Source organism: Phyllostomus discolor, chromosome 14 (assembly GCF_004126475.2).
Source record: "Phyllostomus discolor isolate MPI-MPIP mPhyDis1 chromosome 14, mPhyDis1.pri.v3, whole genome shotgun sequence".
Lineage (NCBI taxonomy): Eukaryota > Metazoa > Chordata > Mammalia > Chiroptera > Phyllostomidae > Phyllostomus > Phyllostomus discolor.
This window is the reverse complement of record NC_040916.2, coordinates 3608015-3622136: the sequence shown is the minus strand read 5'-3', so window position 1 is coordinate 3622136 and position 14122 is coordinate 3608015. Positions and strand designations below refer to the sequence as shown.

Below are 14122 nucleotides of genomic sequence, written 5' to 3'. Positions count from 1 at the left end.
TGGGCTCCCTATGAATGTCTGGAGACCCAATGGGCTTCAGGCCTTCTTCGATGCCCCTAACCTTTCCTGTCACCAATTCCTCAAACCCAGTAGCAGAAGGCCAGGGCCACTGCAGCAAATCCCAGAGCGGGTTTCCACTTGTTCAGCTCAGGACCGGACACACACCAGGTGGGACAAGCTCATCCCTGCAGACCCACGGCCAGTGTGGGATGTGGACGCCCCACCACCTGCCCCATTTTCACGAGGCCCCATTTCCAGATCTCAGCCTGCTCACCCACAACATGGGCAGTCAGATACTTTCAGCCCTCCTGACTGGTCTCTCGAGGCACCCCAAGGTAAGCCACTCGGAGGCAGATGCACCAGGGAAGGCGCTGCCAAGCGCAGAGGCAGGATGGCGGCACAGTGTCTGACTACACATCTGGGGTTTGAAACTGCTACAGAAGTGACCAGGGTGGCTCTAATTATCCACATCTGGGTCTAATGCCACAGCAGCACAGCATTCTCGGCTCATCCCGTTGGGGTCATGATGGGCCTTCCCAGCGTGCAGATGGGAAAAGGAGGTTCCAAGAGGCCAAGTGTCAGGCCTGAGGACACAGAAGCCAAAGCTAGACTGGGCCTTGGTCTCCTCCGGCCTGCCGGCCCTCAGACACCAGCACTGCAGTCACAGGAAGAGGTCAGAGGCCCCTGAAGGGCTTCAGCCTGTGGGAAACGGGGCCCCACTGCCTGACGCACAGGGGGCAGCCCTAGGCTGGAATCACTGCCACAGCCACTGCGAAGTCAGCTCCTCCACTTCAGTCCAGCAGGCCCGGTGCTGCCCGGGAAGGCCAACGTCTGGCTCCTCTGGTCCCGGGCTTCTCGGCCTGACTGAGCCACCCATGACCCATTGCCGGTTTGAACGGAAGGAAGAGACACAGTGTTGTTTCCACTGTACAGATACAGAGACCGAGCCCCAAGGAGGGCTCTGACGTGGGCAGCACGGAAGCGCGGCCCTCACGGCTCCACTCACAGGGCGAGCGAGCAAGCGTCGGCGCTCCGCTCGCCTCTCTCTGAGGCTCAGTCTCCCGGCCCCTGGGGAGACCCCGCCATGCGGCTCCAAGAAATCAGGTAAGTGGCCCAATATTGAGATTCAAAATCCAAAAGCTTCAAATCCAGAACTTTCTGACTGTAAAACTCGATGGTGTTTTTACTAAACAATCCTGCTTCTCTATGAATTGACGAATATTCCAGAGTGAGACTGAGTTTTTCATGTGTACTGGTGTGTGGGGGGGGAGGCAGTGAGGTCCGCTGTGTGAGGACCAAAACTGGCAGCGCACCCTGCACCCTGCAGCGAGCTGGGATGAGCCCGAAGGCTTTCACCTGGCCCCAGCGCACACCCCACCCCAGCCGGGGTCCTCCCAGGTCTGCAGCACAGGTACAAACGCGCACCTTCACCACCCTGGGCTCTGGCTCACAGAGCGCCCCTGCCGAGAAGGCCCATCCTCCGTTCTCACTCCAAGCCCAGCGCCGGCGCCCCCTGCCTTCACAAATCACTCTCCAGCAGAGTGGTCCCAGCACAGGTGACTGACTGCTCCTCCGAGGCGTTCCAGACCTTTGGACAGCCTGGTCTCTAGTACTTGACTAGACTGCAATTGGTTTCTACCTGTCTCCTTCCCAGGCTCTGGCTGGAGTCCCCGATACTCTGAGACAGGGACAATAATAGTGGCCTTCTCTTATATAGTCCTTACTATAAAACTGGCATCACACCAGGCATTTCTTCACACATTTAACGAGCTCAACAGCCCCACCAGGCAGCGACTGTTATCACCTCCATGTTACAGACGAGGAAACTGAGACTCGGGTTACCTTACTGTAAGAGGCATCGGCTCCAGAACCTGCCAGTCCGTGCTGGCACTGTACTACTTTTTCCTTGCCTCCCCCAGCCTGGATACAGTGCTCGGCATCTGGTAGATGCTCAGTAAAGGTTTGTTTCATAAGGCGGTATGGAGGGAGGGTGGTGTTGCCACACCCCAGCCACCTCCAGGCCGGAACCCTACCTGGAACCCCTTGGCCCAAGTCTACCTACATGTCACCCAACCTTCCATCACTCCTGACAGTCTGTGCTTTTTTCCTCCCAAAAGCACCAGGTGCCCTTCCCACGTCCCCAGCATTTCTTTCTCTGTGCCCTGCAGGGGTGAGGAGTCCTGCAGGCTTTCCAGCGGGAAACAGACTTACTGTGGCCTCATGAGGGTGGGGCTAGTGCAGCCACTCTCCCCTCCCCCTTCCCGCGCCCGGTCAGGACTGGTTTCACCTCGCACCAAGAAAGAAAAAACAGGCACCAAGAGGCAGGGGGAGTCTGGAGGTCAGCATCTGCCCATCCCTCACTCCCAGCGCCCCCTGGCTGACCTGACCACTGGTCTTGGGCTGGGAGGCAGGGGGCTGCTCCCTGGGCCAAGGAGGAGCAGCAGACAAGAGGTCCTTTGTGTCTGCATGCTCCTGAGACACCTGTTCTGCCTCCTGCCTTCGGCCTCCCTCCTGGCCAGCCTGTGTGCGGCCTTGTTTATCCTGCAGCCCTGGCAGCCAGGCCCAGCCTGCTCCCAGCGTGGGGCTCCGGCAGCCCCTGCCAGCACCTGCCCAATCCTGGCAGCCCAGGAGTCTGCCGGCCAAGCACAATCACCCTGCTGTTGACACAGTTGTTGATTTTTCGGGAGAGCAGGGAGGGGCGAGAGGGGAGGAGAAAAGCAGCAAAGGCATTTATCACCAGCCTGGTTAATTTGCAGTTGGCCCTGGCAATCCTGAAATCCACCCCCAGCCCCGAAACCCTCCTCTCCGTGGCTGCCAGAAAGAGGCTTGGGCTTCCAATACCTGGGCTGCTTGGGCCTCACACCGCAATGCACCACCTGAACCTGCAGCACCACACCACAGGTGGCCAGCACATACCCCGTGCATATTAGCATACCCCAAAACCCATGTTCCCCTGGGCTGGCACACACACCTCATAGCTGAACAAGGTCTCTGGGTGCCAGGAGTCCCTAGCCACCCTGCCTTGAATGCCCCACACCCACCCTCACCCCAAAGTCAGGAGACCCAGGTGGGGCCCCTGGGAGATGGGGATCTGCCCTTAAAACTTTCTCCTCTGACTTATTCTTGCCAAGCTAGCTCCTCATTCTCTAGGTCTTTATGTTTCCTCTTACAGGGAGCCTTCCTTGACTGCCCAAATCTGGTCGTGGTGCTCCTCTTGGGTCCTCCTGAAGCACTCTGCCCTGCACCTCCCTTCCTTCAGTTTCTCAGTCAGTATCTAATCGATTATTTACTGCTCTTTATCTTCCTCAAAACTGTGTAAAGGCCATGCTGGACTCATGACCCCATTGCAGCAGGGTCCAGCCTCGAGGCAGGAGCTTCCTAAGTATATCCTGAGTGGACGGGTGAACTGAGCAGGCCCCCACCTGCCCAAACATCCACTCCACCCTCTGCACTTTCCCACTCTGCCAATCACCTCATGGGTTAATAAGGCCCCACGGCTAGCTAAAAGGCTAACGTGCTTCAGGAGTTACCTGTTAATTTGTCACCAGCCCAAGAGCTTAGATTGGTAAATCCAATTAGCCAGTTATCTCCTCAGATACTGAGGAGCAGGGTCCTGAAGGGTAGGGATGAGTGAGTTTTCTCGGGGGTGGAGGGGGAGATAGGAAGGTTGAAGATAAGCAAAAGGTCCTGGAGGAGGGGCTGCTGTCAGACGAGGCAGCAGCCTGCTCTCCTCCCCATTGGTGCTGTCAGTCTTTCTTGCCCCATGCCAAACCCACCAGCCTTCACGGGGGAATCATGAAGTCCCTCGTACAACACCTGTGGCCAACTATCCAACCAGGACTCTGCCTTTACAGGGAAGGTCATGACGGTCCAACTCCAGACCCTCTCTAAACTGTCCAACACACCCACACTTTCACATAAACCCTCTCCTCAATTCTGGTTCCAAGCTCTGTGTCAATCAATGCCCGGAAAGGGGTGACCAATAGCCAAAATCACCTCCAGATTGAGGGTGTCATGTGGAGGAGTATGGCTATCAGACCAGGTAGTGGAAGAGAAGAGAACTTACGTTATGAAAACCATAGGTCCCGCCCTGGCTGGTGTGGCTCAGTGGGCTGAGCTCCGGCCTGTGAACCTAAGGGTCAATGGTTCACCACTTTGATTCCCAGTCTGGGCACATGCCCGGGCTGCCAGCCAGGTCCCCTGTTGGGGGCATGCGAGATGTTTCTCACATCAATGTTTCTCTCTCTCTTTCTCCCTCCCTTCACCTCTCTCTAAAAATAAATAGATAAAATCTAAAACAAAACAAAACCCATAAGCCCCAACCTCACACCTGTCAGAACAGACGACAAATAACAAATGTGAAGGAGGGTACAGGGAAGAGAACCCTCATACACTGCTGGTGAGAATGGAAACTAGTGCAGCCACTATGGAAAACAACAAGGAAGTTCCTCAAAAGATTAAAAATGGAACTACAGTATGACCTGCCAATTTCACTTCTGGGTATTTATCCTCCAAAAATGAAAACACTAATTCAAAAAGACATATGCACATGCACCCTTATGTTCATTACTGTAGCTTATTTACTATAGCCAAAATATGGAAGTTACTAGGTATCCATCAACAGATGACTGGATAAAGGCGTGGTACATATATACAATGTAGTATCAGGCATAAAAAGACTGAAATCTTGGCATCTGTGACAACATGGATGGCCAACTAGCCAACCATGTAGCCCCTTCCACTCTGAGGGAGCAGGACCTGCCTTGTGTGGACCTAGAAGACATGCTAAATGCAAGTCTGACAGAAAAAGACAAACACTGTAATTTCAGTTGTAGGGAGTGGGCAAAAGTAGGCTTGCAGCTGTTCATAGGGAAAATAATACAGTAGTTAATAAATAATACTACACGAAAATAATGTTTCATGTGCTCACAACTGTAAACCTACCTGTGCCCACCCCATAGGTAGACCCTAAACAAAATAAATGAATAAAAAACAAATGAAACGGAAACAAACTCACAGACACGGAGAACAAACTGCTGGGTGCCAGAGAGGGGCTGGGGGTTGCACAAACTAAGAAGACTAAGGAGCACAAACTTCCAGTCACTTTACGTGAGCCTTGGCGCGCGGCGTGCCGCAGAAGGAGCCTACTCGATGATACAACTCGGCCTGACGACAAGGGTTCCTGTGCTCAGTGGGGCGGCCACTCTGTAAGGTATGTAAGCATTGAATCACTAGGTTGTGCACACGGAACTAATGTACCATACATCAAATATAATTAAAAATAAAATTTTTAAAAGTTAAAAAACAAACATGGCAACAGCAAGATACAACCATTAGCCCCTGACGCTCTGGGCCGGTTCCAACAGGGCCGTCGTGGACAGCTGTGCAGCCTGGGCCCTGCCCGACTCGAAGAGCCTCGTTCACCTGGGCTTATACACTTACACAGTAACTCTCTGGAAGCCAGCGGTCAAGCTCATCCCTTTACCTCCTCGGGTACCGAAGAGAAAGCCCTCCTACTACATACCCACTTACCCCGGCCACACTGTCCACTGCGGGTGTGAGGGGTGACCGTGGTTCCAGGCTCACAGTGACGGGGAGGAAGCTGAGCTGGAAAGAGAAGGGAGGGTAGGCAGGTGCCTGACTGCCTGCTGCTCTCCTCATAGGCTGGGAGGGGAACCCCAACTGTGTGGGTCCAGAGGTTCTGGGGACTGGAGCTCAGGGAAGGCGATGAGAAGAGAGCCTCCTCTGCCTCTCCTCAGCAAGGCCCTCTGCCTGGCTCTTTCTCGCCTCCCAGTTCACTCTCCCCTTTCCTTCGTCTAACGTCTCCACTGTGCCCCCACCCTGGACTCTCAGAGGCATTGCCTGCCGCCCCCAGGGGCCAGGCGGGGCTGACCCAGCCCCCACCTGGCTGCCCACACCTACACACATGCGCGAGAGCACACAGACACCCGCTCCACCAGGCTAGAGAAAGGGAACCAGGCAGGCCGAGAAATGGCAGGGGCTGGAGGGCCACTCCCTTCTGCTTTCAACAGCTCCCTATTCATTCCCCACTCCCCTCGCCCCACCTGCCCCTGAGAGCCCAGTTGTACCCGCTCACAGGCTGCCTCCCAGCCCCTCCCCACCAATCTTTATTCGCCCTTCCTTCCCCACCCCACCTCACCCCTCCAGGGACAGGCCTGGAACCAAAGCCTCACAGGGATGGGCAAATGACTCGGGCCCCTTCAAAAGGGAGGTGAGGGGCCAGGTTTCAAGAGAGCTTCACACCCCACACACCGAATCAGAAAACTTTTCTCACTTTCCACTCTGAGGGCGCAGGACCTGCCTTGTGTGGCCCGGCAAAAGTTAATTCTCTGGAGTCAGCGTGAGGGCAGCTGAGGGTATCAGAGCCAAAGCAGGAGGCCTCAGGGGTCTGGGTACCTGGGCCACCCACCCCAGCCCAAGCCCCACGGGGCCCACCCCAATGTCTTCTTCGCAGGGTACTGGTCCTGTCTTACAGGCTTCTTCGCACACTTCCGTCATCACCACTCCTGCCTGGGACCTTTCTTTGTGCAGAATATTCTAGTGTTGGTCAAGCCTTAACTCTTTTTGGTCTTCCAGGGAGTAAACTGATGGCTACGTTTTCTGTTTCACTGGCTGGCGATTCTACATATATTCTAAATCCTTTCCAGTTTAATTACAATTACAAAAGTACGACATTGTTGGACTGCTTTTGGAAACTACAGAAATAAGAAAATAAATATGAACCACAATTTTTTAAAAAAGAAGTCAACAAAGGCTGCTGGTCCAGGGCAGGTCACCCAGCTCTGGGGAGTCTGCCTGCTCCACCCTGATCTGCCGGCCACCCGCCCTCACCTGGGACTTGCAAGGAAACCCTGCAACCCTGGCTGCCCTTCCAGATGGCTGGCCCTGGACCCCCATGGCCCCAAGGCATCCACCTCTGCCCCAACTCAGTACGGGGTCTGGGACTGCCCAGGGGCCCTCTAGCAGTGCCAAGGAACTGGACCAGCCCCAGAGTGCCCGCCCCCTTTGTGGAGGGGCAGGAGGGGGCTGGGATCAGGCCTCTGGGAACCAGTTCTCACCCCATCCTGTTCCACAAGCTGCACATTCCATTCTGAGTCAAGCAGGGGCGGGGATGGGGGAGGTAAGGCCAAGGGAGGAGACCAGCCTGGCCTCCTCTGGGGCGGATCCCCCAGGGAGCTCCAGGCCTGGCAGGGATCAGACCTAAACCAGCAGGGGAAGGGGGCCAAGGGTTCCTGCCCAGTCTGTGGCCCCTTCCCATTCTCCTTCCTCTCCTCAAGTCTAAACACTTAAATTCAGCCAACTCTGGACATCTCCTCAGAAGACACAGAGGGGTCAAAGTAGGGGGAGGGGCGGGTAACACTAAGTCCCTCCCCTCACCCCGACCATAGTCCCCTAGGCTGCTTATAGGGCTTCATGCCAAGGCCCTGTAAATGCTAAGGCCACTTCTCTGGGGAGGGGAATCTGAATGCTGTGTTGTGTATCAAGGGCAAGGGAATGGAATTCAGATTTCAGCGCCTGTGTCAGGCTTCCCGGAGTGACAGAAAGCACCCCTACCCACCTGTCCCCTGGCCCCTACCCCATAAAACATTTCTGGCTGGAACCCTCAACCTTTGGCTACTGATCTCAGCCCCTGCTGCCCTCCTAGTCTGTCCCCATGTGCACACTCGGGTTGAGATGACGGGTCACACACAGCACATCCCGGCTGTGCCCAGGCCTTGGGTTTGCCCACAGGTGACCCGGGCACCTCCTGCTCCCCGCACAGCCGCTCCACCCACTGGCGCTGTTCCATTTCCGGGTCCATCCAGACCCTGCCTTACAGCACCAGCCAGGAGCGAGCAAGGAAGTCCTGTGGCCCCTCCCAAATACGGCAGGTCACAGGGCTGGAGGTGTGTTCAGGGCCGGAGAGACCAGAACACCCCTGGAGTAGCAGATGGAAACTGTGGACCACGCAGGGTGGACAGAAACCTTTTTGTGGGGGAGCCACGAGGGCCGTCATCACCAAGAGGCCCGAACAAAGATGGACACATGGGTATCTGGGCTACCTCTGTGGCACTCAGGCTGAACTGAACGCCCCACCCCGCCCCACCCCACCCTTAGAAGGGAACTACCGTGTCACTGTTGCTCAAAGTATTTGATTTTTTAAAAGAAACAGTGTGGCCCCTGACCAGGGAAGCTGGCAGAGTCTGAGGATGGCCCTGCTGAGCCGGCCTGTAACGAATCTCCCAATTAGCTCTTTCCATGGGGCTAGAAGAAAGACCAGTCAAAATGGGGTTGCCCCGGGAAAGACTCCCACCCAGGGCATGTCTTCCTGTTGCAACAGAGAGACTGCAGGACTCATGAAAGTGGTCTTCACAGCCCCTGGTTCCCTGCTTAGTAATAGGCACTGTGACGGTCTACCTGGACTACCTGGGTAACACATCCCAGTTCCAGGAAGGGGGCCAGCGAAAGGTAAGGATCACAGCTAGTTCCGGCAGGAGCGAGCCCTCTTAAGCAAACACTGAGCGCAAAAATAATTCCCATTCAAAGCACGATTTACTGTGGGCATGGCCCGGCCTTCCCAGCAGAGTCCTTTGCAAACACTCAGCTTTACCCCTGAACGTGGCTGGGGGAGGGGCACACAGGCACAGCTGTGTCTGAATTCACCTTTGGCTTCCTAGACCTCCTCAGGGAGCTGCCCAAAAAGGGCGAATCTCAAAGCCGCCGCCCCCCCCCCCCCCCCCCCCCCCCCCGCCCCCGGCCCAGCTAGGAGAGGACAAAACCTTTATAGAGTCAAGTGTAGCCCAAAGACACACTTATCTGGCAACAGCAAATCCCAGACCCTTACCACTGTGGAGGCCTACTGCAGCCATGAGCCAAGAGCTGACATGAGCCTTTGAGTTCTAAGAGGCAGGGCTTCCCGTTGGTATTGTCCCATTTCACCAACGGGAAAACGGAAGCTCAGAGATTCTGTATTGCACATGCTCCACCCAGCTCTAAATCCTTCGCACTTTATACATCAGTTGCCCTAAATCTGCTAATTATCAAAGTAGCAAAATATTCAGGAGGGGCCCCTAGCCCCCCAACACTACTAGGCGTTAAAATGGGGCTAAGGGTGTAGCTGACACCTGAGACACTTCTAAAGCCAAGGCAGCATCGGAAATGGTCCTTCACCATCGCTATTCCCACACTCCTGATTACAAAGTCTGAGTGGGGGTGAATGCCCTCTCCAGGCAAGAGCAGAGCATAATGTCAGGCAATGGTGTGTTAGCGAGACCTGCTGGCTCTTCCTCCAACACAAGCTCCTGCTGGCCCACCCTAATCCAAGGTATCATCTCAATCCAGAGGCAGGCTCCTTCCTAGCAGGCATCTCTGCTTCTGTCCTTGCTCACCTTCGAGCTATCCTCTAACTTGACAGTTGAAGCAATCTTTTTTTTTTTTACATTTTTTTCACTTATAAAAGCAGTTCGGGACCACTGTATAAGATCAGAAAAATCAACAGAAGACACAAAAGGAAGTAAAAATCACCATTATGTCCAGTATCTAGAATGTACCTCTGCAGATTGGCAGCCTTCTAGTTTTCTTTCTACGTGTGCACCATGCATGGGTGTACGTAGAATTATCTCTGCAAAACTGAAACCATAACTATATAGTTTTACATTTTCCATCATGCAGTTTCCAGGTTATAAGCTATTCTTTTTTAACTGCACGTTCGCTTTGAGGTTCGGGGGGTTTGGTACAGTTGGTGCATGCACACGGCACCACAGTCAGAGAGCACAGAGGAGTTTGCAGCGAAAACACCATCTAGCCTCCACCCTACCCCTCAGGCACCATCTCCCTCCCCTGGGGCAACTCTGATGACCACATCTTGTGCACCGAATAATCTATTAAAACCATAAATCAGATCACGTCACTCCCCTACTTAAAACTCTCCAATGGCTTCTCGTTGCCCTGGCTGTCAAATGCAGGCTCCTCACCCCTCAAGCCTGCCAGACCCCTGTGACCAGGGTCTGCCCATCTCAGATTTCTCTAGTCTCCCCTGTAGCCACACTGCTGTTGCAGACCCGGTCCTGGTCTCAGCAATTTTTCTTTTTAATTTTTTAAAATTTATTGACATCCGAAAAAGAGAGAAAGGAGAAGAGAGAAAGAGAAAAACATTGATTTGTTTTTCCACTAATTTGAGCATTCATTGGTTGCTTCATGTATTCACCCCGACAGGGGATTGAACTAGCAACTTCGTCATATTGAGACAACACTCTAACCAACGAAGAACCCAGCTACGGCCACCTCGGTGATTTTTTTCAATTGCTGGACTTTCTTCAAAGTTTTGTGCCACTGGCTACTTTTCATCCTTTAGGCCTCACTGAGCTCTCCTCTCCCCAGGGCAGCTTTCACTGGCCTCTCAATCTAGGGCTGCCCCTGCCCACTCTCCACACACATGTTCTCTATGATATCACCCTGTTATGTTTCTTTCATATATTTCATGTAGTTCTTTCATATCACAAAGGTTCTAATATTGTCCTGGTTACTGATTTCAAGTTACTCATTGCCTGTTGCCTCCAACTAGAAAGAAGGATCCCTGAAGGCAGGCATACTTACTACCTGTCTGTTCACCCCTGAAGTCCCGCTGGCACACACAGGTATTCAAAAATTTCTATGAAAAGAATGAGTGTGGGTGACTGAATTGGCTGGTTCTCATCACAAAATGCACATTTGCAGGTCTCCGAGCACCAAGAACCAAGCTCCCGGCCATCCTCCCTCATGCCTGGGGTGGAAGTTAGAGGCTCCAGTCAGACAAAGGAGAGGAGCCCACTGTATGAGACAGTGTGGGTGGCCAGCAGCAGCCTCCTCTCCCCCGCCCCCCCATCACCCAGTTCAGAGTCCAGAATCAGATAAGGAGCTGTGATAAACCCAAATTCCTAGAAAATACTCTACATGACAGTGGAAAGTTGGAGGTGAGACTGTGGCCCATCATATGCCCCAAATCCCACATTCATCCTACCCAGGCAGCTGGGATATTCCAGGTTCCCAAGTGAGCCCCAGCAACAGGCAACACAGAGCTGCCTTCTCCAGAACAGCCCAGCCTGCCACCTGACTCTTCCCTAGGGCCCCAGATACCTGTGCTGCTTTCTTCAGAAATTCACGAAGCCCGGGAGACACAAATGCACATCCAATCCATGAGCCAGCAGCCCGTGCCCTGTACTCAGGGGACACCCTGTGGAGACACTTCCTTCCTGGGGCCTGATTTCCACTGAGAACACTGCAGTGGGGCCAAGATTGATTTTTTTTTAAGAGGGAATGAAGTGACTTTCACAAAAAAAATATGAAGGAAGAGAGGGAGAAAGGAAGGGGGGCAAGAAAGATAAAAGACTTAACAAGATGGAACCAGACAAGGCATAGGGAGGATTTAACAAGCCAAAAACAGGAAAGGATGGGATATGTGAGGTTTCTTCCTTCCCAGAAGCAATTACTATAACTGATTAAATGTGCACAATTCCGAAGTGCTCTTCTGAACTCTGTACAAGGTCATGGTAGTAATAATGACAAGAACAGCTAACATTTCCCCAGCACTTACTATATACCAGGCAGTGTTCTGTGACCTTCACTTTGTTAAAATCCTCAAGACAACCCTATGAGGTAGGTATTGTTCATATTAAACCCATTTTAAAGACGCGCAAATTGAGGCACAGAACAGCAAGGTTAAATTACTGAAGATAATACTGCCAGTGGCTATCCCTAGGATCGAACTCCACGGGCTGTGGCTCTTATCGACCAAGTTATACTTGGCTTTCAGTGGTCCTGTTAGAGGGGTCCCTACCCTCCTGGAGTTCCTGCGTTCCCAACCACTATCACTTAACTCATTATTAGGTAGCAGTTTCAAAGAGTGTGGATAATTCTGCCCATTTTGCGTAAGGGAAAATGTAGAGAAGTTAAAGCACTCGCCAGAGCTCACGTTGGTGGGAAATTAGGACCAAGATGTGTTGAATCCCAGCATCTAGAGCGCCGCTTCCTCAGGGCGCACAGTGGATACCAGGGTCCCTGGAAAACCCCTCCCAGAGCGGCAGCATCTTCTCTGGCTGTCTTTCGCCAACCCCCTTGACCAGCACCGAGGAGCCCTGCCCGGAAATTCCCACAGAGTCAAAGCAAACTTCCCAGGAAAACTCCCCTGCTTCCTCCTAGCCCTTGTGGCGGAGGCGGCTGCCAAGAGCGCCGCTGGAGTCCTTGCAGCTGCCGTCCACCCTCCAGGGCGGGAGTCGCCGCTCGTGCGCTGGGGTCCTCCCGGAAAGGTCCGGGGCTGGAGTTCAAAATTCACTTCCCGCCCAAGGACAGCTCGCCGCGGCCCCGCCCGGGACTCTCCGGCCACCCCCACAGCCCTGCCAACCCCCAACCCCTAGATCCAGCGAAGTAATGGAGCAGCTGCGCGGCTGGGTCTTGCAGCTGGAGACCCCGCGGGCAATCCCCGCGCGTCTCCGGGCTCGAAGCAGTGTGTGAGTGCGTGTGTGTGAAGCAGAGTGAGTGACTGAATGAGTGTGAGTGTCTGTGAGAAGCACTGTGTCTGTGTGTGTGTTTACGTACGGAACGCGCGATGTGGGAAAACAATGGCGAACCGCTGGGAACAGAGCGACTAGCCCCCCGCCCCCCACCTCTCTACCCCCAGGCACAATTTGCTCTTTCGGCGAAATCTGGATGAAAAGGTTCACCCCCGACAACCCAAGCGGGAGGTGGGGGTCCTTAGGAGACTAGGTGGGAGGTGGGAGGTGGGAGGGGGTGAGACGGGAGCAGCCAGAACAGAAAACAAACAGGATGCAGCGCCCGGCTAGTCGGTAGGGGAACCGACCTGAAGGGGGTAGTAAGGGTGGCTTTGGCTGGAGCCCCGCACCCCACACACCTGGGCGGGGCGAGGGGATCTCAGTCTCGAGGCCGGCCCCCGAGTACCACATGGAGCGCGCACAGGTTGCTTTGGCTTCCCGCTGGGAAATCCTTGAAATGGGAGAATGTGAAAGACCTGGTGCCGGCCGGCCGGCCAGGAGCGGGCGTGGGGACCCGGTCAGCTCGGCCCGCGCCGGGTGCACAGGCACGGACATCCGCAGCCACCCACGGCCCCACCAGACGGCTACCCCTCTCCACAAGGACTCTGCCTCTACCCCCGAGGAGCCCCAACCGGCCAGCGTTACTGGGGTCAGGTGGGGGTCCGTCCTTCCTCGGAAAACTTTGCAAAGGATAGAAACTAGCAGAGATGAGAGCTGGCGTGTGCCCGGAACGGTGGGGGCGCGAGTGTCAAACTTCCGAGGGCGAGGAGGGGACTCAAAGGGGAGCACTTACTACTCAGCCGAGCGCTGGGCTCTGGGCTCGCGGCTCCACGATCCTGCTGCTGCTCCGGCCGGCCTCGCGCTGGCGGTCCTGGCTTCCCGCTCACATGCCCCGCCACGCAGCTCTCGGGAGCTGGGCGGGGAGGGGCACGCCCCCCGCCGCTGGCCAGGGACTCGCTCCGGACTCCGGGCCGACCGGGTGCGCGCCCAGCAACCGGCAGCAGTCCCGGGCGGAGCCCTCCGCGAGCCAGGCCGCTCTTTGCCCTCTGCCCTCTGCCCTCTACCCTCTGCCCTCTGTTGCGGCCGTCTCCCTGCCTTCCGTGGTCCTGCCCCGGACTTGCACGGACACGGCGCGGGCCCTCGGATCCGCTCTCCGGCTCCCCGGCTCCGGCTCCGCGCCCCCCGCTCGGTCCGGATCCGGGCCTCTGCGACTGACCGCTGCGTCCGGCTTCAGACCCGGCCGCCGCTCCCGGGCGGATGCCAGGACCCGGCACTCACACACTTCAGTTCCTAGCCGGGACTGGGAGCCGGGCGCTCACGGCTCGCGGCTGCGAGGCGACTCCACAGCCTCAGAGGAGAAAAGAGGGAGGGAGACAGAGCGGCAGGGGGAGGAGGAGGGAGGAAGGGTGGGGAGATGGAGGAGGAGGGAGGGACAGAGAGTTCCCTCCTCCTCCCTGCAGCCAGGTCCATCCTGGCATCAACAGCTGGAAACCTTTGGTGGAAAGGGGAGAGCTGAGGCTCCTGAGCGTGGGGGTGGACGGGGGTGGAGAGAATAAGGACGTGGATTCTGCCCACTCCCACTGCCCAGGAGTAAG

General features: G+C 55.3%; 1 protein-coding gene across 1 annotated transcript in view; it reads right to left on the bottom strand.

Annotated features, from left to right (window-relative positions):
* SOX13 (SRY-box transcription factor 13) overlaps positions 1–13902 on the bottom strand; it is a 45544-nt gene extending 31642 nt beyond the window's left edge. Inside the window, 1 exon segment of the mRNA XM_036015766.1 lies at positions 13321–13902. The gene's annotated coding sequence lies outside the window, so the exon portion shown is untranslated.
* Positions 13903–14122: the final 220 nt, after the last annotated feature.